The following is a 22898-nucleotide window of genomic DNA, read 5'->3' as shown; positions in this document are numbered from 1 at the left end:
TCATTGAACATCGACGCAGTAAGATGCCTTCAGATAGGATTACGATGGTACATACTTTCAGCACTCTATCTAATGTGGTAAAAAAAACAGTGCTGAAACACTGGAAGATCCTCAACACAGCATCAGGAGAAATAACAAGGCCCTTGTTTGCTTTCAAAAGAGGGCCGAGCATCAGGGATAGCCTGGTACATACCAGGCCCAAGACCCAGAGAAGAGAAACCATCACTACTCTTGACACTATTTGGAATACGTCTCCGGTCCGGGGGCACTACCCTTGCGGCGGATGTACCGTATGCCCCCAAACTCTGAAGACCCTTTCTATTGACATTGGAACAGCTAGACCATGGAGATTGACTAACCACACTAATTGCAACTCTGAGAAACTGATCTATATGATCACGTGCCCTTGCGATCTGGCATACATCGGACACACCACCAGAAAAGTTAAATTGCGTATTAGTGAACATAAGAGCACGATACGTTGCAATAAACAGTCTACTTGCTTAACAAATCACTTTCTAGCTAAAAAACACAAGGCCGATGATCTAAGGTGGGTGGTCCTGGAACAGCCATTTATCCCTGCACACATCACTGATGTTTCACGTTTTCTCTTTATCAAGGAACAACGTTGGATTTTTAAATTAAAAACTGACGTGGCAGGACTTAATGACAGCATCCCATGGGTGTCTATATGAACAGCACACTTACTCTGTGGGTTATTCACCATCATATATTTCCCATCTTAGGAAATATGGATCATTATTGTATACCTTGCTGTTTAAGACACTACCTTACACCCCCTGATGCTAAATGTGTAATACTACCCAAAGCGCGCTTTAGAAAACACCTCTCTCTGCCAGTCTTACCCCACTAATGGACTATGGTAGATAATATATACAGGAGATGGTCCCACTTTCATTCAGTTCACTTCAGACACCAGAGATTACAACTGATTACACGTTCTGACCACACAATGAGCAATTTCTGGAGTGCCCTACGCCTTTGCAGGTATAGATACACACTAGTGAGCAGTGAAAGCCCAGTATATATCTTAATTTCGGGACTGCAGCGTAATATACATGTGTTCACATTCTGACCACATGAGAAGTATTTTCTGCAGTGGTCCAGGCTTATGTGTGCATGGATACATGTGCAGATACTATCGAGGCGCTGCTCTATTTTGAAAGATAAGTGTCTTTTCGCGACACCAGTTTTCTGCGCAGGCGCCTCTTTTAGAAAAACATTGACTTGTGTTGCGCATGCGCCAATATCCCCGAGTCTGTAAGCGTTACCTTCCCGCTTAGGCTGGGAACGTCTCAACGTTCCTTTTGCGCATGCTCCTGTTTTGATACCACGTCTATTGACGAGTGGTTCACCGGAGCGCCTGCGCCTTAGTTAGGATTCCCGCATGAAGAGACCGGCATTACGCACATCGGCCAATCAGGTGAGCCGAATTTGCGTGTTGTTTACCAATCATCAGGGGTATTTAAACGCGCCTCTCGCCTCTCCTCGTTGCCTCCCCTTCGGCTCAGGATTTCGCCGAGAGGTACTGACGGAGAGGTGAGTTTTTACCATGCTGGCTGCTACATGTTTGCTCTACTCCGTTTCTTTTCATTGAAGGCACGTATGATAGGTGCTAGTCTTGCCGGTTTGGCACTTTGACATCTGCATGCTTTTTAAGTGGTTCCTTTGATCTCAACACTATCGGTGAAAGCCATCTTTTAAAGCATAGGCTGAAAAACCTAGTCAGCTTAGTCATCTCTTTCCCTCAGTTGCTGTTAACTTTGAACAATACCTCCAATTGGTATATTGAATTAGCTTTTTCTTTTGGTTGACTATGCCTGATGACATCATGAGGGTCCAGCCTCCATGTCAGTCAAAACCTGTCTTTTCATCTAAGATTAGATGCTATACCAACCTTTTCTCCATGGCAATGTGATCACTGTGGGCAACTCACAATCAAGTTTTCATGCACAAATCTTTAATATACACTAAAGGTTAGAGGACACTGATCAGATTTCTGACAGTCTATCTGTATGTTTATATTTTTTTGTGCACAGAGCGGGGCCTCATTCTCCGAGCCGTTGCCGGGTGAGGTGAGGCCTGACTCCCACACATAGTTAGGTAAGTCTACCTTTTTGTTTAACCTATTTTCAGAAGTTTCTGTGGTTTACCCTATGGGCAACCTTTACCAATTATGTGGCCGTCAGAGGCATGACTGGCCTAGTTGAGTCGTTTTGGGTCCTTCACTGCATAATATAATAGCTGTGTCCAGGGTTGATTGCCCCTTGGAATCTATCATGTACACAGAATGACAATTAGTTGTATTATTTTCTCTGTTTTTGTTTGCAGGCACTGCATCCTCTATCATCACATGGTTCAAGAGGATACGGTAGGATGGTCTAATTGACCACATTCACTGTTGACAGACTTATTTGAGTCTGGCATTTCACCTTTTTTTGCACTATTAATAGATTGTATCTTTGCAGTAGCATCTTTATAATAGTGGCCCTGAAGAATGCCAGTGTACTTTCACCTGATGGCAGAAACATGTTGGCCTTATTAACCACTTAGCAAAGTAGACAGTGATTTTGTCACACTGTTTTTTGCACCCTTTTTAATGTGACGTCCAGGTGAATACTAATAAAAGGATTTTTCTTTTGCCTTGACCGTCATTTTAACTTCACTCACTCAACTTTTACTGCACTGCACTGTACCAGCACCGCCAGTGGCGTGGACACTTTCATCCTGAGAACCATAACAGTGTGACATCCAGCCGATTCATCGGGGCACGGATGCACCAAACTGGTTCTAGATGTCCTAAATGACGAGGCTCCGCCATGAGGGTGGGCTGATAGGATCTCTACCTTACATCTAGTGTCTCCCGACCACTTGGGGCTGGTTCAGCGCACTGTTAGTTTGTAGTTTTTTCACTGAGGACCTAGAGGACTTAGCTTCCTTTTCAGACCTTCAAGTTTCTTATGTTCTTCATAGTCTCAATAGGAGTTTGAACTTGAATGGTCTATAAACAGACTCCCCTTGACCCTCCCCAAACAGTTGTTTTTTCTGTATCGAGCAGCCTCGGCTGCGGGTCTACATCCTTCTTTGACAACACAAATTTCATGTTGTTCTTCCTTTGCTCACTTGTTTGATTTCGTTGCTCCTCTTTGATCACTGGCCATGGCTGACTTTGGGGGGTTGGCATTCGATGATGAGGACTTTAACACTCTTCTCACTGACAACCCTAGCATCTTAGACAACTTACCTTCTACATCCACTACCACAACTGAGGACGACTGGGTGACCTTACTGAACATGAAAAAAAACCACTCTTGCATTTCCCTACATGGTGTAGTCATGAATGAGTACCTCCAAGGTAAGTGTGCACCATCAGGTTTAATAGTTAGGAATACACCCCGTCTCTTCCTAACAGACAAGGGATTCTTGAAAGATTGGGCATTGATTGCGTGGCGCTGCACGCGCGACTGGCTCATCTTGATTATAAAAACCGCAAAGAAAACAACCGATGCTATATTGGTTGAGATCCAAGTATTGGAAGGCCAAATTAATGCAGCTATCCGCCCGGTGCTTTTCAAAAAGAATATGGACGAGACTAATAAAACTAATAAAGAATAATATGACATTCTTTTGAACAAAATTGACAAATTCAAGAAAGACCTTGCACGCTTTTCTATGGAAACCTCCTACCCCTATATGAGTGACTCTTATGTAGCCCCGGTTTATACTACCAGAGGCAAGAGATACGGGTCTAACTACTCTTCCTCAGGCTCAGAGTCAGAGTCTAGTGACCAAGGAAATTCGAACCGAGGAACATCTAACAGTGGGCGAGGTAGAGGCTTCCAGAGAAGATCTAACAGAGGGCGAGTGGCTCAGTACTATCCAAACCCGGGGCCATGGTGGCCTCCAGCACCCTGGGGATATCACCAACCACCGATGGGAACACCACCAATGGGCCATCAAATCCCTAATTATCCATTCAATCCAAATCTCTACTTCGACCAGTCTTTTTTATGGCAGGGCCAAGGCAGAAGCCGCGGAAGACGAAGAGGCCAGCAGTCGGTGAATTGGGCACCGGATACCACGAACAACAGAGGAGGCCAAACCTAGAGGAGACTAGTGATCTCGTGGTCAATCTCAGTACCCGAATCCTTACACCTGTAGAGACTTCAGTCCTCAACAAAGGATTGGGATTCGTTCCAACCAATGAAGGAGACCCCTTCAACTTGAGGTGTGAACTAGAATCCTTTTACAGGAAAATCCGTCTACATTTCTTTTTCAAAACTACTAACGACATGATCAACTTGGAGGATCCACTGGATCGCAATACAGGTCTACGACCCAAATCTACATACACGCCACTCAACCACCAAGTTCCTGCCAGGGTTATTGCTTTCGAACAAGCAGTCACCCATGATATCATGAACATGGATCAGACAAACAAAACGACCTTTTCTAATATGACCAGAGTCGAGAGGATGGCACTCATGGGTCTGTCAAAAGATACTACAAATACCATCAAACCCGCCGATAAAGGCGGAGCTATTGTCTTACAAGACACTGACATTTACCATAGCGAGTGCAAACGCCAACTTAATGACTCCAAGGCCTATCGCCGACTCACAGAAGATCCTACCACGAGGGTCTCCAATGACATCAAAAGCCTCATTGAAGAAGCATCATGCGAAGGATGGATCACATCTCAAGAAGCTAGGTATCTCAGTACAACACACCCTGTGGTACCGTACTTTTACTGTCTCCCTAAAATTCACAAGGAGAAGAGACCGCCTCCGGGACGCCCGATTATTTCGGGGATTGGCTCTTTACTCGAGCCATTGTCCACTTTTGTGGATTTTTTTCTCAAACCTATCGTGAAAGAGACACCTACGTACCTACAAGACACCGGTGATGTACTACGACTCCTTGCAGAGACCGAGTTCAACGTCGAGACTGACCTACTGGTGAGTTTCGACGTCGAGTCTCTCTATACGTGCATCCCGCAACAAGCGACTCTGGACTGCATTAGGAGTTTGTTGGAGTCAAGACCATTGGATACAATCACTCCAGTACCTTTCATCATGGAGTGTGCCAGACTGGCCATGATGGAAAATTATTTTCAATATCAAGATGATCTCTACCTCCAAGTCTCCGGAACATCAATGGGGAGTGTTTTTGCCCCGAGTCTTGCTAATTTGTATAAGCACCAGTTCGAGCAAGACCACGTCCTGAACCACAGCAACCCTTTCTATCAACAGGTGTTGTTGTGGCGCAGATATATTGATGACATTATTATCATTTGGAGAGGCACATGTACTGAGGTCACTGATTTCCATACCTGGCTGAACTCTAGGAATCAATACCTCCACTTTACGATGGAGGTATTGAGCAGCTGCCATTTTTAGATCTTCTAATCTTCCCTGGAGAAGGAGGCTTACAAAGTCGACTCTATAAGAAGCCCATGGCACGTAATTCATTGTTATCATACCGGAGCTTCCACCCGCAGTCACTTCGTGACAACCTACCTGTTAGCCAATTTCTGAGGGTGCGAAAAAACTGTTCCTCCAATACTCTGTATGAACAACATGCAAAGGAGCTATCATCGAACCTGAAGGAACGTCACTACCCGAACCATCTGATACGTCGGGCGCACAAAAGAGCGTTCAACAACAATCGCGAGGCACTCATTGAACATCGACACAGTAAGATGCCTTCAGATAGGATTACGATGGTACATACTTTCAGCACTCTATCTAATGTGGTCAAAAAAACAGTGCTGAAACACTGGAAGATCCTCAACACAGCATCAGGAGAAATACCAAGGCCCTTGTTTGCTTTCAAAAGAGGGCCGAGCCTCAGGGATAGCCTGGTACATACCAGGCCCAAGACCCAGAGAAGAGAAACCATCACTACTCTTGACACTATTTGGAATACGTCTCCGGTCCGGGGGCACTACCCTTGCGGCGGATGTACCGTATGCCCCCAAACTCTGAAGACCCTTTCTATTGACATTGGAACAGCTAGACCATGGAGATTGACTAACCACACTAATTGCAACTCTGAGAAACTGATCTATATGATCACGTGCCCTTGCGATCTGGCATACATCGGACACACCACCAGAAAAGTTAAATTGCGTATTAGTGAATATAAGAGCACAATACGTTGAAATAAACAGTCTACTTGCTTAACAAATCACTTTCTAGCTAAAAAACACAAGGCCGATGATCTAAGGTGGGTGGTCCTGGAACAGCCATTTATCCCTGCACACATCACTGATGTTTCACGTTTTCTCTTTATCAAGGAACAACGTTGGATTTTTAAATTAAAAACTGACGTGGCAGGACTTAATGACAGCATCCCATGGGTGTCTATATGAACAGCACACTTACTCTGTGGGTTATTGACCATCATATATTTCCCATCTTAGGAAATATGGATCATTATTGTATACCTTGCTGTTTAAGACACTACCTTACACCCCCTGATGCTAAATGTGTAATACTACCCAAAGCGCGCTTTAGAAAACACCTCTCTCTGCCAGTCTTACCCCACTAATGGACTATGGTAGATAATATATACAGGAGATGGTCCCACTTTCATTCAGTTCACTTCAGACACCAGAGATTACAACTGATTACACGTTCTGACCACACAATGAGCAATTTCTGGAGTGCCCCACGCCTTTGCAGGTATAGATACACACTAGTGAGCAGTGAAAGCCCAGTATATATTTTAATTTCGGGACTGCAGCGTAATATACATGTGTTAACTTTCTGACCACATGAGAAGTATTTTCTGCAGTGGTCCAGCCTTATGTGTGTATGGATACATGTGCAGATACTATCGAGGCGCTGCTCTATTTTGAAAGATAAGTGTCTTTTCGCGACACCAGTTTTCTGCGCAGGCGCCTCTTTTAGAAAAACATTGACTTGTATTGCGCATGCGCCAATATCCCCGAGTCTGTAAGCGTTACCTTCCCGCTTAGGCTGGGAACGTCTCAACGTTCCATTTGCGCATGCTCTGGTTTTGATACCACGTCTATTGACGAGTGGTTCACCGGAGCGCATGCGCCTTAGTTAGGATTCCCGCATGAAGAGACCGGCATTACGCACATCGGCCAACCAGGTGAGCCGAATGTGCGTGTTGTTTACCAATCATCAGGGGTATTTAAACGCGCCTCTCGCCTCTCCTCGTTGCCTCCCCTTCGGCTCAGGATTTCGCCGAGAGGTACCGACGGAGAGGTGAGTTTTTACCACGCTGGCTGCTACATGTTTGCTCTACTCCGTTTCTTTTCATTGAGGGCACGTATGATAGGTGCTAGTCTTGCCGGTTTGGCACTTTGACATCTGCATGCTTTTTAAGTGGTTCCTTTGATCTCAACACTATCGGTGAAAGCCATCTTTTAAAGCATAGGCTGAAAAACCTAGTCAGCTTAGTCATCTCTTTCCCTCAGTTGCTGTTAACTTTGAACAATACCTCCAATTGGTATATTGAGTTAGCTTTTTCTTTTGGTTGACTATGCCTGATGACATCATGAGGGTCCAGCCTCCATGTCAGTCAAAACCTGTCTTTTCATCTAAGATTAGATGCTATACCAACCTTTTCTCCATGGCAATGTGATCACTGTGGGCAACTCACAATCAAGTTTTCATGCACAAATCTTTAATATACACTAAAGGTTAGAGGACACTGATCAGATTTCTGACAGTCTATCTGTATGTTTATATTTTTTTGTGCACAGAGCGGGCCTCATTCTCCGAGCCGTTGCCGGGTGAGGTGAGGCCTGACTCCCACACATAGTTGGGTAAGTCTACCTTTTTGTTTAACCTATTTTCAGAAGTTTCTGTGGTTTACCCTATGGGCAACCTTTACCAATTATGTGGCCGTCAGAGGCATGACTGGCCTAGTTGAGTCGTTTTGGGTCCTTCACTGCATAATATAATAGCTGTGTCCAGGGTTGATTGCCCCTTGGAATCTACCATGTACACAGAATGACAATTAGTTGTATTATTTTCTCTGTTTTTGTTTGCAGGCACTGCATCCTCTATCATCACATGGTTCAAGAGGATACGGTAGGATGGTCTAATTGACCACATTCACTGTTGACAGACTTATTTGAGTCTGGCATTTCACCCTTTTTTGCACTATTAATAGAGTGTATCTTTGCAGTAGCATCTTTATAATAGTGGCCCTGAAGAATGCCGGTGTACTTTCACCTGATGGCAGAAACATGTTGGCCTTATTAACCACTTAGCAAAGTGGACAGTGATTTTGTCACACTGTTTTTTGCACCCTTTTTAATGTGACGTCCAGGTGAATACTAATAAAAGGATTTTTCTTTTGCCTTGACCGTCATTTTAACTTCACTCACTCAACTTTCACTGCACTGCACTGTACCAGCACCACGAGTGGCGTGGACACTTTCATCCTGAGAACCATAACAGTGTGACATCCAGCCGATTCATCGGGGCACGGATGCACCAAACTGGTTCTAGATGTCCTAAATGACGAGGCTCCGCCATGAGGGTGGGCTGATAGGATCTCTACCTTACATCTAGTGTCTCCCGACCACTTGGGGCTGGTTCAGCGCACTGTTAGTTTGTAGTTTTTTCACTGAGGACCTACAGGACTTAGCTTCCTTTTCAGACCTTCAAGTTTCTTTTGTTCTTCATAGTCTCAATAGGAATTTGAACTTGAATGGTCTATAAACAGACTCCCCTTGACCCTCCCCAAACAGTTGTTTTTTCCGACAGTGGGGATGACCCTGACACTGCTCGAGGGGTTGTGGACTGGGGTCTGCTGAGGAAATTGCATTGTATTGTCTTGTATATAGCTCTTATATAGCGCAACTGCCACCCTACGGGTATCCTGGCGCACATCTGTACCGTGCGAGGAGTTGGCAGTGGAGCTGGGCACCTGACTCTTTGGAAGCTAGCATCTCTATTGCCCTGCATGACGCTGCGTCACCCGTGTAGTTGGAGTCATTGAACTGGGCCCTGCTGGGGCCTCTGGAGCTGGCCTGACGTGAGAAGAAAGTGCCCTACAGCATGGTTACATAGCGGGTGCAGAGTGTGAAGAGGGGGTCCCTGGGCTGTTGTACTGCTTCTCTGTCTCTTTACTATTGGACTTTCCTTCCTACTACGCTGAAGGACATACAGGCTTTGCCCTTTCTGCAGTCTGGTGTTGGGGTGCTGTGGTGGTGGATGTGAGGGCACGGGGGTGTCCCGGTAGGTGGGCGGCTCTGCTGTAGGTGTTTGCCCCGGAGGCTTTGGTGACCCTTGACCTGTTTTCCTCTTCAGCCGCCGCAGTGGGGTGGGGGCCCTTTGTGCCAGGGACCCATCTCGGGCGGTGCTGCGGAATCCCCTGGACTTGGCGGTTGCTCTATCGGAGGGTCTTCTCACCATAGAAGATGACTCGCTCCAAAGGGGGGAAGAACCCTACAGCAGCCCCCAAGGACAACCCTGCAGCAGCTATGTGGGGTAAGGTGGGGGCCTCGGCCTCTCCGGAGACGTCTACACAGACGGGAGAAGATTCGCCGCCAGTCACGCAAGCTTTTATAGCCACATTCCTGGCGGAGCTTAAATCGGAAATCATCTCACTCCGCACCGAAGTCCACTCCTGTGTCCGGGAGCTCCAAAAGGAGGTCACAGATCTCAGAGAACCCGTCGATGGACTGGAGAATGCCCGAACTGAGAACAATTGTGGCAGCGCCTAGCCACCCTGGAGGACCAGCACATAGAGCTACAAATGAAGCAGGAGGATCTAGAAAATCGAAGCCGCCGCAAAAAACTCCGTATCCGGGGGGTACCTTTAGGGGCGGAGGGGAAGGACATTATGACTTATGTGGCGCAACTCCTGCACGAAGTATGGGGGGACGATGACGCGTCTCCGCCGGCCCTGCACAGGGCTCATCGGGTCGCAAGTTCTGCGGGTAGGCCAGGACTCCTCCCGGACATCTTGACGAGAGTCAATTTTTTTTACGGAAAAGGAGGCCATCCTACGGGCAGTGCGTGCGAAGCCGGACCTTGCCTACGGGGGACACAAGATCTCGCGCCCAATATCCTGCGAAGACGCCAGGCTTTCAAACCAGTGACGGAAAAGCTGCGAGGCCTGGATGTCCCTTATCAGTGGGGCCACACGTTTGCTTAGATGTTTCAATGGGACTTAAAACGCCGGGTGGTACGATCCTACAAAGAAGCGGCGCTGCTGCTTCACCTCTCCCTGATGCCACCTGCTAGTCCCACTTGTCTCCCGCCGCTCTCTCGGGGGCTTGCTAAACCATCCTGGTCTATGGTACGCCGTAATAGACGCTCCCCGCGACCTGACGACCTAACAACCTCACAAACCAAACAAGATATTATACAGCATATCAAGTCCCTGGAAGGGGAACAGTCGGCAGCAGGCTGGCGATCCTCGACTCCTGGATGAACTGACTCCCATCTGCGCCACTCCCTGCTGGTGTTGTTCTAGACATACATTTGAGACCCGATGGGAACGGTGTTTCTTTTGGGGTGCCTTTTGTGTTGTGTTATGTTATGGTATTGTAGATTTATAGCGCGCATTAACACCCAGAGGTCTCTAAGCACTGTCAGCGGAAGCCCTGCGCCCGGTGAGATGAAAGGGGCCTGCTCAGAGAGTCCCCCATGCCTCTAGGAAAAGAACAGTCTTCAGCTTCTTTCTAAATGGAAGGAGATTCGTTTTCCTGCGTAGATTTCCTGGGAGGCGGTTCCATGCCTGGGGAATTGTGGTCGAGAAAGCTCTACCACCCATGGACGAGAGATTAAACCGGGGGCAAACCAAGCGACATGCATCAGCTGAGTGTAGCTGGTCAATCGGTCCTTGATGTAACTGGGGGCTAAGCCATGAATGGCTTTATGCGCAATACAAAGGCTTTTAAATTTGATTCTCTGTATGATCGAGAGCCAATGTAGATCCCAAAGTAGGGGCGTGGCATGTGTATGTCTAAGTTTTTTGAAAATTAGTCTGGCCGCGTCATTCATGACAACCTGAAGCCTGGCCAATAGTTTTTTTGGTAGACCATAGTACAAAGAGTTGCCATAATCCAGACGCGACAGAATCAATGCTGCGACCGCCAGTCTAAGGGTAGCAAAGGACAACAGTGGGGACAGTTTTCACAGCTGTTGCATTAGACCAACACTGGTTCCTACGACAGCCAACACCTGTTGTGTCAAAGATAGCAAGACTTTTTACAGCCGCGGCTGGTTCAGGAAAAGGCCCAAGTTCTGGAGGCCAGAACAGGTCATTCCAGGGCTTTGAGGCTGTGGTAACCGCCAAAACCTCAGTTTTGTCAGGGTTTATTTTTAATAAATTGACCGACATCCAGTTGACGGTAAATTTGAGAATGTCCTGTATTCTTTAGTGAGCCGTAGGTGAATGGTCAATCTGGATCAGAAATTGAGTGTCGTCAGCATAGTTGTAAATCCTGCACTCCATCTGGTTCAGTGCTGCAATCAAGGGCTGCAAATAAGCATTAAAAAGCAGAGGTGATAATGCTGAACCCTGAGGCACTCCACATGCCAGTGTGGGTGGATGGGACACCAGATCTGCTAGTTGGACTCGCTGGGAGCGGTCTCTAAGGAAGGAGGTCAGCCAGGCAAAAGCCGTGCTCTGGATTCCTAGATCCGCGATAGTAATTGGCCATGATTAACCTTGTCAAATGCCACGGATAGGTCCAGTAATACCAGAGCACAGGGCACTTTTCTGTCTGCCCTGAGTCTCATATCATCTAGCACGGAGAGCATAACCAATTCCGTGCTGTGATGAGCTCTGAACCCAGCCTAATTAAAGATGGTTAGTTTCCAGATGGCGGGAAAGGGATTGTAAGATGTGCTGTTCTAGTATTTTTGCTAAAAAAGGCAGCTGCGAAATTGGCCTAAAGTTCTTTAGATTCTTAGCGTCAGCGCCCGTTTTTTTTAAGACCGGAATCACCCGCACCTCCTGAAAATTGGAGGGAGCAAGCCCTGTTTCCAGGGGGCGATTCAGAAGGGAGAGCACCTTGTCCTCAATACCCGGCAATGCCAACTTAAAAATTTTGGGGGGACAGGGGTCAGCTGGAGAACCTGATTTCACTTGCCCAGCTAAGATGGTCAGAAGCTCCTTGGTGAGTAAAGGCAAGGTAGTCAGTAAATTAGCCAACATGGGGGGAGGGGTGATGGGCTCAATTGAGCAGGGAAGGATCAGAGTATGATGGATTTCTATCATTAAATCCTTTATCTTTCCTAGGAAGTAGGATTGAAAATCGTGGCAATCCTTTTGACTAAAGGTAGATGTTTTAACCCTATCCTTCCTTGACTCATTTAAGATCCTAAAGATCTCTTTCTGGGGGTTAGCAGCCTCCGCAATCATAGCATCATAAAATTCGGCCTTCCGAAACGGGATGGCTTTTTTATATGTGCGAACTTTGATACATAGGCTGCATGAGCACTGGGTTTATATGATTTACACCAGACTCTCTCACACTGACGGAGTGATTGTTTTAGTTCCCTGAGTGCAGTATTGAACCAAGGTGTCCCCTTACCCTTGTCCACCATTATGATCTTACGAGCCGGTTCCACAACCTCGATGGCTTCCTTTTGTGCCCCAGTTCCTTACTTGCAGTGTTGCTGGAGCCGGAGCCCACCTCTGGCCAATATTGGGATCAACCGACGGCTCTCCCCCTGTCTGTTCTTGGGAGAGTGACACCTCTGGGCCCACCCTGGCTCTGTGGTGTAGTCTGACGCGTGACTGGAACAGCAAAACTGTGGCCCGGTTGGCCAATGTTACTCTTTTGTTCTCTGTTTCTACATAGCCTTGCTTCTCTGCTCTTTCTTTCCTACTCGCCTACCTCTTCTGTCTGTGGCGGACGAGGGTCTTACACTTGGACACTGCTCTTCTCTAGGCGGGATCGACGACCCCAAGTGGCCTTTCCCCTCGTTCATAGCTTATTCCTTATGGTGGCATGATGGATTAATATGGGGTTGGATACAAATATGACTGCTCCCCACCCTCTCAAGATCGTATCCCTCAATGTTAAGGGGCTTAACTCGACAAATAAACGGCAGCAAATGTGGCGTTACCTCCTACAACACAATCCTGACATTATTTTCCTCCAGAAAACCCACCTTCTAAAAGCAGACACTCCCCGAAAGGTGCACCCTAAATACCAGCTTCAATTTTGGGCTGCAGCGCCCACGAAAACAGCTGGTGTGGCTATTCTCTGTAGAGCTGGTATCAGGCAGGGGGAACTTGGGGCCTTCAGTAGTACAGATGGTCGCTTTGTTAGGGCTGGGGTTCAAATTGGACAACACACTTACACATTGTGTAATCTGTATGCACCTAACCAGACGCAAGACTCCTACCTTCGGACGATGTTGCCAGAACGCGTGCCGCAGGGTGACCTGGCGTTGATTATGGGGGAGGGGGTCCACCGCTCGTATTCGCGCATTGATTACTTTTTTATTTCTCACGCTTTGATGAAAGACACGCTAGAGGTCTCTATGTCTGCTATATTGTTCTCCGACCATGCCCACGTCGAACTTCTCCTGCAGGATCCGCACGCCTGCCCCACACACACACCGCAGTGGCGCTTGCCGCCCCACATCCTGTGGGACCCAGACGACGTGGAGAGCATACGGACTGCCATTGACTCTTACTTTGCAAGTAACGACTTCCCCGAAACCCAGGATCAGGAACGCCCCACACTTGAATGTAAGTGACGGCTTGCGAATCTCCGGGGACAGCTTTGCTCACTCAGCACTAACAGGGCCAAGAGGGCCCTTCTGGCGCTAAAGCAGCGGTACTTCGAGGGGGGACAAGGTGGGTAGGGTGCTGGCACAACGCCTCCGAGCGCGCACTTCGAAAGCCCACATAGCAAATATTCAATTCCCGGGTGGGGAGAGTGCCACCATGGAGAGGGCCAAGCGTGCGGCCTTTCGGAACTAATACTCCGCCCTATATACGGCGGATGAGCCGCCTCAAGCTAGGATCGATGATCTTTTAGACCAATGTACCTGAGACCCACTACATCCTCACTACACCGAGCAGTTGGAGAAACTTCTCACTGCCGAGGAACTGTCGGCGGCATTTAAGGACCTTCCCCATGGGAATTTGCCAGGGCCGGACGGCCTTCCGTTGGCTTTGTATCGCTTGTTCCTGGCGCAGCTCCAACCCTACCTCTTGCGGTTGTGCAATTCTTTCTCTGCCTCGGATGGGCCAACACCCTCTATGGGCATGGCAAAATAGCCCTTATATCCAAAGCTGGAAAGGACCCCACAGTGTGTGCATCCTATCGTCCCATAGCGCTGTAGAGTACGGATCTTAAAATTTACACCAAGATACTAGCAAAACGCATCGACCCCCGCATGCCAGGCCTTGTAGAGCCAGATCAGGCTATCTTCATCCGAGGCTGATAAGGAGCAGACAATGTGCGCAGAATTGGCCACCTTGTGGGTATGGCGCAGCACTGGAAGATACCATCATGCCTTCTATCGCTTGATGCGGAGAAGGCGTTCGACCGGGTGGACTGGTCCTTCCTCCGGGCAGTGCTGCGAAAGATTGGACTGGGTCAGAACATGATTGCCATCATCATGGCCCCGTACCTCTCCCCGCAGGCCGGGTGCAGGTAAACGGACAGCTTACTGATCCTTTCCCCATTCATAGAGGGATGCGTCAAGGTTTCCCCCCTGTCTCCTTTGTTGTTCGCCCTCGTGGAGCCATTAGCAATGTTGATCAGGCAGGCGGAGGACATACACAGCCTTTTCCTTGGGGGCAACAGAATAAGGTGGCACTCTTCGCAGATGACCTCATCCTTACGCGGTCGCAACCGCATATATCTCTCCCAGCTCTCCACGCTCTCAACCAGTCCTTTGAGCAGGCGTCCGGTCTTAAGATTAACCATGGATTAACCATGGAATGGAAAGTCGTGAGCCTTGAATCTCACGATCCCCGAGGATGAGATTGCAGCTCCTAAAACGGTTGCCCCCTATCAATGGGCTTCTGATCGTTTTCCATATCTGGGGCTCCAGCTGACTCCTTCCCTAGAAACGTGGACCCAAATAAACTGGTGGGAATGCAGAAAGACCGTTTTGGGGTATCTGAGGAGCTGGAAATCTCTGACTCTGTCTTAGTTGGGCTGACTCAACGCTGTAAAAATGACGATTCTCCCTAAGATACTGTATCTGTTCCAATGTGTCCCCACCCCTATCCCACAGCACCAGATCCAGAGCCTGCAACAGGATCTCACTAGCTTTATATGGGGCGGGCGTAGGCCGCGCTTTTCCCATTAGGTCCTCAAGCTTCCGAGGGACAGGGGGGTCTGGCATGCCCTAACCTCTTAGAGTACTATTGGTCAGCTCATCTCCGTATTGTCTCTGAGTGGACAACAACTGTGAGTGACAAAGTCTGGCTGCATATGGATAGGGCGGTAACGGGGCAAACCATTTGGGATCACGTTTGGCTGCATCAGAATGCGCGCTCCTGCAGCACCTACATTGCTGTACCTACAAAAACGGTATTGGATGTGTGGGATAAAGTAGTTGTACGCAAGGGGCTCATGACTTTCACCTCTCCCCATACCCCCATTGCGGGCGACCCGCTCTTTCCCCCTGCGTTACGTCCCCCGGCCTTCTCAAAATAGCAGACGGGAGGTTGTAGAACGGTAAGTGACCTCTACGAAGGTGGAGTGTTTAAAACGTTTGCGCACTGCAGGGAAGAGTTCCGAGTACAGGCCGATGCGCGGCTCCAATACGCGCAGCTACGGTATTGGCTGTCCTCGACTGAGATGCAGCAGGCGGCCACTCGTCCATTTATCCCCTTTGGGCGTCTGGTTCGTTCCTTTGATGAATCCAAGGGCCTTGTCTCTCAGACGTACCGGATCTTGCAGCATCCCCCGCTAATATCTACTCATCTGTATCCGCGCCAGTGGCAGTCACTGCTCCCCGCTGAGATCACGCCTGAGCAGTGGAGACGCTTATGGCGCGATATCCCAATGGTTTATCGCAGTGTGTCGCAACAGGAAACCGCGTATAAACTCATGACACAGTGGTATTACACGCCCTCTCATTTGCACAAAATGTTCTCTGTAACCTCTCTGTTGTGCTGGAGGTGTTCTAATGCGTCTGGAGACTTCATTCACATTTGGTGGTCATGCCCCACTCCGACATTGTTCGGGAAGGAGGTGCTTAGACCCTCTGCCTGACTCTACAGCCACAATTCTATTAGGCCATAAGCCTGACAATTTGAAAGCACTTACCCGTAGCTATTGGCACATAGCCCTTCACATACTTTGAGTTGCCAAGCAGCTCATAGCGTTGTATTGGAAGAAAGTGGAGGCTTCCCCAAGTGCTGCCTGGTTTGTGCGACTATGGCATGTAGTGACTATGGAGCTCCTCACGGCGCGTCTGCAGCTGCGGGACGCTCGTTTTAACACACTCTGGAAGCCCCTAGATGCATATCTTTGTAAAGTAGAACATGCACGTCACCTCCCCTCGAAGCTCAGGACACTGCGCTTATTTGAAGATGCATTGATTCAGGCTGATCTAAACAGATTGCTTCCACAATCATGCTAGTTCCCCCACTCCTTCCACGTCATGCACACTCGAATCCTCGACCTAGCTTGTAGATAGCATGGGCTCCTCTGGTCCTCCCATCCCGTCCGCCCGCCTCTCCTTTCACACTGTTGTCGCTGTCTGCTTTCCCGGTCTGGGATCTATTCCTTCTTCCACTTTCCTTTATCTTCTCCACCACTCTCAGGTCTTCTCCTCGCTTTTACTCTCTGGTAGGTCTCCAGCCTACACCTTTTTGTTTATATGGTAGTAAATTTGCCTTTTAGGGTCTAGAATTTGTACATGGCTGCAATCTTTTTTACTGCTGTGCCTCACGTGTCACGCGGCCGGCCCAATATGGTTTGTAGGCGGCTTGCTGTGTATAAAATGTTAATTTAACCCTCCCCGACTTGCCCTGAGACCACGTTAGACTTGAGCGCCCGGCTCTATGCAGGTTTGTGGGCTTGACGCTGTGTACATCCCGACCCTCTATGTTGCTCTTTTTCTTTGGAAAATAAAATAGTTTACATTAAAAATAAATTTTAAAATGTATATGAGGTTCGAGGTGGCCGGCTGGCATTCCCATTTAATTTTAAAGTTTAACCCTTTGGCCTCTTGTCCTCTGCTGAAATAATCACTAAGTGCATGGCACCTGTTGTGACTTATCTGAGGAGAATAGGGCACCAAATGTTCCAATATCCAGACAGCTGGCTCATAAAACATTCTTCTCACAGCACCTAGAGACCAATGGTGCCTTGTCTGCAATGGTTTGTCAATCTAGGCCTGATGCTGAATAGCGAGAAATCCTGTCTACAGCCCAACTGGAGACTAACCTTTAAAGCTGCTCTACTGGATACAGTCAAATGCAAAACCTTCCCTACAAAAGAGAGAATGCGGAGGTTGGCCAACAGAGCTACTTAATGGAACAGCAACTTATTCCACTCAGACCATTATCTGGCCTGTTAAAAGGGAACTAAGTGAGACACTGGGAAATCCCAGTGTCTAAGTGGTAACGTTCTGCACACTTTCACATGAACCACTTGGTTCTCCTCAGGTATACGTGTAAACCAAAATAATAATAATGATCCATACAGTTTTCCTTGTTTCAAAGATCTCTGTTTATTACTTCTTTATCATTCATCTGAATTCTTTCGTTTCCAGGACAGTTTTAATTATCATCTCCCATTTACCCAATGCATTTCGGGTCTATGGTGACCCTTCTTCGGGGGTCTCTATTGAAAAAATCAAGAAAAAGTTGCAATCAGCCCTTGAACCTAGGTGCATATATACATTAACATTTATATATAATTTAACCCACTGTGTTTTCAAGTGCAAACAAACATCTGTAATTCACGGAATGTCCTTTTATAACAGTCGTTATCACTATTTACACCAAAAATCCATGTTTGTATTAGCGCTAAAAATATGCCGAACACCAAAATCATGTTGAACATTCATAATGACACACCCTGAAGGAAAAGAAAAGCGTAATAGCCATGGTTTAACTACAGACTAGTTCTAAACAAAACAAAGTTTACCCTAACAAACAATCTGTTCCTCTCTCGCGCTGTACTTACTGAGAAATGAAAAACGTCCCTCGCTTGCGTACTGTCGGCCAATCCGCTGCTTCCTAACAATCTGTGTACCGCTATTTAAAGCTCCATGTTCTTTAATTGGCTCAACTAGCGATCACGTGATCGCAACATCGGACTGCTTTACAGTCCTTAATTTATACTTAAACATATGCTAAAAAATGCAAAACTATAAGAATTATCTCTCTAGGAGGAATCTGTGTTGACAAACAAAAATTAAACCATAGTCAAAAATACTTTCGAAACATATTCACTCGATGTTTTTAACAATGCGGTATCATTCAACAATTACTGTTTGTTGCTTAGCCAGGCTATCTCATGTGAAATAAGAATCTGATAACTAATACTAATGAAAATAATAAGTAACAATGCAAATTAAAGCAACATGGTGTCGGCCATTTTAGGTAGGGGAGTTCTACCTGTGAGTGTCATGCAGGCAAATAAAGTCGGCTTTCCACAGTCTATTTACAAAAAGCAGGATAATTCTATCCTGTCATTCAGTCCATTTGGTTGTAGGCTGCCCATTTTCTTTATCCAGAAGTATTCTGATCTTAGTCTTGATTTGTGTGTGTCTTTCTCAGGGTGATGTTTGATCACTTCCAGTATTGTAAAACGTAATTGTGCTATATTGTGTCCTGCTTCTAACCAATGTGTTGCCAATGTGGATTTCAAATTTTTCAGGCGGATATTACTTTTGTGTTCAGTTATTCTTACTTTTATTTTTCTCTCAGTCTGACCTATATACAATTTTCCACATGGGCACTTGATTCCATAGATAACATTCTTCGTATCACATGTTCCTGAGTGTAACAAGGTCACCTTCTTGCCTGTCATTGGGTGTGTAAACATTTGTCCTGTCATTACGTTGTTACAATGAATGCAATTTTCGCATCTCTGCATACCTTTGTGGTTTATTTCTTTAGGTTCGTTCTTCTTTTTTAGCAGTTCTTTCAAATTTTTGGATCTATTGTAGGCAAACGTTATCCTATCGACAAAAAGTGGTTCTAGATCCGGTTCTCTTGCTATAAGTACCCAATGTTTTTTCATGATGTTGACTATTTTTGCTGATTGTAAAGAATGTTTTAGGACACATACTGTTTTCTTTGTTTCTCCTCTTTCTTTCGTGACTAATAGAGATTCTCTCTGCATATTCAAGACTTTGATTTTAGATTCTTCCAGTAGGGGTGTCGGATAGCCTCTTAATTTGTATTTTTGGATCTGTTTGTCGATGGTGGAGAGCAAATCTTGTGGGTCAGAAGTGATCCTTTTTTGGCGAATAAATTGAGATATTGGAAGATGTTTCTTTAAGGAGAAATGATGGAAGCTTTCATAGTGTAAGCCACTGTTTCTATCCGTTTCTTTTGTGTGTACACTGGTTCTCAGTTTATTCTGTTCAAGATGAATTTTTACATCTAGGAAAGCCAGTTCTTTCTGGTCCATTTGATGAGTGAATTTGATCCGGTCATGAACACCGTTCAATCTCTGGATGTTGTTGGTTAGTGTTTCTTTTTCACCCTTCCATATAAGAAAGATGTCGTCGATGTATCTTTTAAATACCATAAGTCCAGTTGTCCAGTTTGTGTCTTGAATTATATGGTCATGCTCAAATTTAGCCATAAAGGTATTTGCGTAGGACGGTGCCCCCGCAAAACCCATAGAGGTTCCACTGCATTGCTCATAGAAGTCGCCTTCCCAATTAAAGTAACTGTGTAGTAGAGCAAACTGTAATAGTTCAAGCATTAGAGTTTTTTCTCCTCCACGCACTTCATTGTTGAGTAAACACCATTCCATGGCTTCAATTCCCTCCCTGTGTGGGATTGAAGTGTACAGAGCTGTCACATCTATAGAACATAACCATATCTCTTCATCATTTGGGATATTTATTGTAGATAGCATGTTCAAAAATGCGGTGGTGTCCTTTATATGTGTACTCCATTTTTGGACTAGAGGCTGTAGGAACCAGTCTAGGTATTGACCCAGTGGTTCTGATAATGATCTACAAGCTGAAACTATGGGTCTGAAAGGAGGTCTTTTGGGATCTTTATGTACCTTCGGGAGCATGTAAAATTGAGGTCTTCTGGGGTGTTTAATCTGTAGAAATTGGTATGTTTTCACAGTAATCCACTTCATCTCCAAGGCTTTATCTAGAATGGTTTTGAGTGTCCTCCCAAAAGTCTCAGTAGGGTCTTGTTCCAATTTATGATAAATATTTTCATCTTGCAGATGAGCTTGTACACTTTCTTTATAGTAGGTAGTGTTCATCACTACTATCGCTCCCCCTTTATCTGCCTTCATTATGGTGATGTCATTGGCGTCTCTCAAAGTTTGTAAAACTTGCCATTCTTTTCTTGAGAAGTTACTAGTAGCACCACCAGAATACTTGATCTTTTGAATTTCAGATGTTATGATCCGTTCATATGCATCAATGGTTTTGTGTGAGGTGGGAGCACAAAATGTGCTTTTGGGTTTGAATTCCTTTAACTCCATGTCTGATCTTTCATTTGGTGGTAGATTGTTGAAGAAGTTTTTTAGTCTTAGATTCCTTAGGAATTTGTAAATTGATATTTCTGTTTCTTGGGCATTCGATTTATATCTTGGAACAAACGTGAGCCCTTTGTTTAATACTTTTGTTTGATCTTCCGTAAATAGTTTATCTGATGTATTGATGACTAGGTCGGTTTCGGTTTTTTTGATCTCAGTTCTCTCTCTGCTACTGTTTCTTTGACTTGTGTCTTTTCTTTTTCCTTTTCCCCTCCTTGTTTTGGGGGCTCTGTTGTGCTTGTTGAAGGTGCATTGTTTGCTGCCGGGCTGATATCTAAAAAAGGAACTTTGTTTTGTTGATCCTTACGTCTATCTTTAGATATAGGTCTCCTGCTTTGTGCTGTGTCCGAATCCGATACCACACTTTCTTGTGACGAACTGACGTTAGTTTGCGGTTGTTGCCACTTCCTCTGATTATAAACCTCGGCCCAACTGTATACTTCTTCCAGTTTATAATCTATTGTGTCTCTTCGATATTTTTTAACTTTCCTCTCCTCGATCTCTTTCGCATATCTTTCAAGTTTTTTGTTGACTTCTTCTAGTGTAGCATCAAGTTCTTCAAATTGGTTCAATTCAGTTTTTACTTTAGCTAGTTCTTCTTCAAGTGTTCTGAGTTCTTTTGCCAGCTCTTCCACTATCAGCAAAATGAGGTCCAAACTACATTTATTCAAGATTTGATACCATTTTGTTAGGAAAGCCTTATTATTCCTGCATAACATAGGTTTAAGCGCTATTCTTAAACCCCTAGGGATTCGTTGGTTCCTGTGGTAGTGTATCAAGGTTGTCGCGTGCAGTCTTTGATTAATCTCGCGTTTGCTTACATTTTCAAGTTGTTTTATCAATTGCATTACCGTACTCGGTTGTGGGCTGAAGGCTCTGGTCTCCTTGATCAAACTGTAAATACCTTCTGCTTCTTCTGCGGTGTATACTAAGGTTTCCGCCTTGTTTGTTGTGATTTGCGCTATCTCTTCTAAATTCATCTTTGCGGTGCTTGGATGGAGGGTAGACTTGGTTTATAAATGAATCGTAATAGGGTCCGTCCAGCACTCTTGTTTTTCGTTTGTTTCCTTTGTGGTTTAATCTTTTTCGTTGTTGTGCACCATTACCTAGTGTTTTAGTCTAGAAACACTTCTAGAATATATTGCGAAAAGTGAGACACTGGGAAATCCCAGTGTCTAAGTGGTAACGTTCTGCACACTTTCACATGAACCACTTGGTTCTCCTCAGGTATACGTGTAAACCAAAATAATAATAATGATCCATACAGTTTTCCTTGTTTCAAAGATCTCTGTTTATTACTTCTTTATCATTCATCTGAATTCTTTCGTTTCCAGGACAGTTTTAATTATCATCTCCCATTTACCCAATGCATTTCGGGTCTATGGTGACCCTTCTTCGGGGGTCTCTATTGAAAAAATCAAGAAAAAGTTGCAATCAGCCCTTGAACCTAGGTGCATATATACATTAACATTTATATATAATTTAACCCACTGTGTTTTCAAGTGCAAACAAACATCTGTAATTCACGGAATGTCCTTTTATAACAGTCGTTATCACTATTTACACCAAAAATCCATGTTTGTATTAGCGCTAAAAATATGCCGAACACCAAAATCATGTTGAACATTCATAATGACACACCCTGAAGGAAAAGAAAAGCGTAATAGCCATGGTTTAACTACAGACTAGTTCTAAACAAAACAAAGTTTACCCTAACAAACAATCTGTTCCTCTCTCGCGCTGTACTTACTGAGAAATGAAAAACGTCCCTCGCTTGCGTACTGTCGGCCAATCCGCTGCTTCCTAACAATCTGTGTACCGCTATTTAAAGCTCCATGTTCTTTAATTGGCTCAACTAGCGATCACGTGATCGCAACATCGGACTGCTTTACAGTCCTTAATTTATACTTAAACATATGCTAAAAAATGCAAAACTATAAGAATTATCTCTCTAGGAGGAATCTGTGTTGACAAACAAAAATTAAACCATAGTCGAAAATACTTTCGAAACATATTCACTCGATGTTTTTAACAATGCGGTATCATTCAACAATTACTGTTTGTTGCTTAGCCAGGCTATCTCATGTGAAATAAGAATCTGATAACTAATACTAATGAAAATAATAAGTAACAATGCAAATTAAAGCAACATGGTGTCGGCCATTTTAGGTAGGGGAGTTCTACCTGTGAGTGTCATGCAGGCAAA

Source organism: Lissotriton vulgaris, chromosome 7 (genome assembly GCF_964263255.1).
Source record: "Lissotriton vulgaris chromosome 7, aLisVul1.2, whole genome shotgun sequence".
NCBI lineage: Eukaryota > Metazoa > Chordata > Amphibia > Caudata > Salamandridae > Lissotriton > Lissotriton vulgaris.
This window is presented reverse-complemented; position numbering follows the sequence as displayed.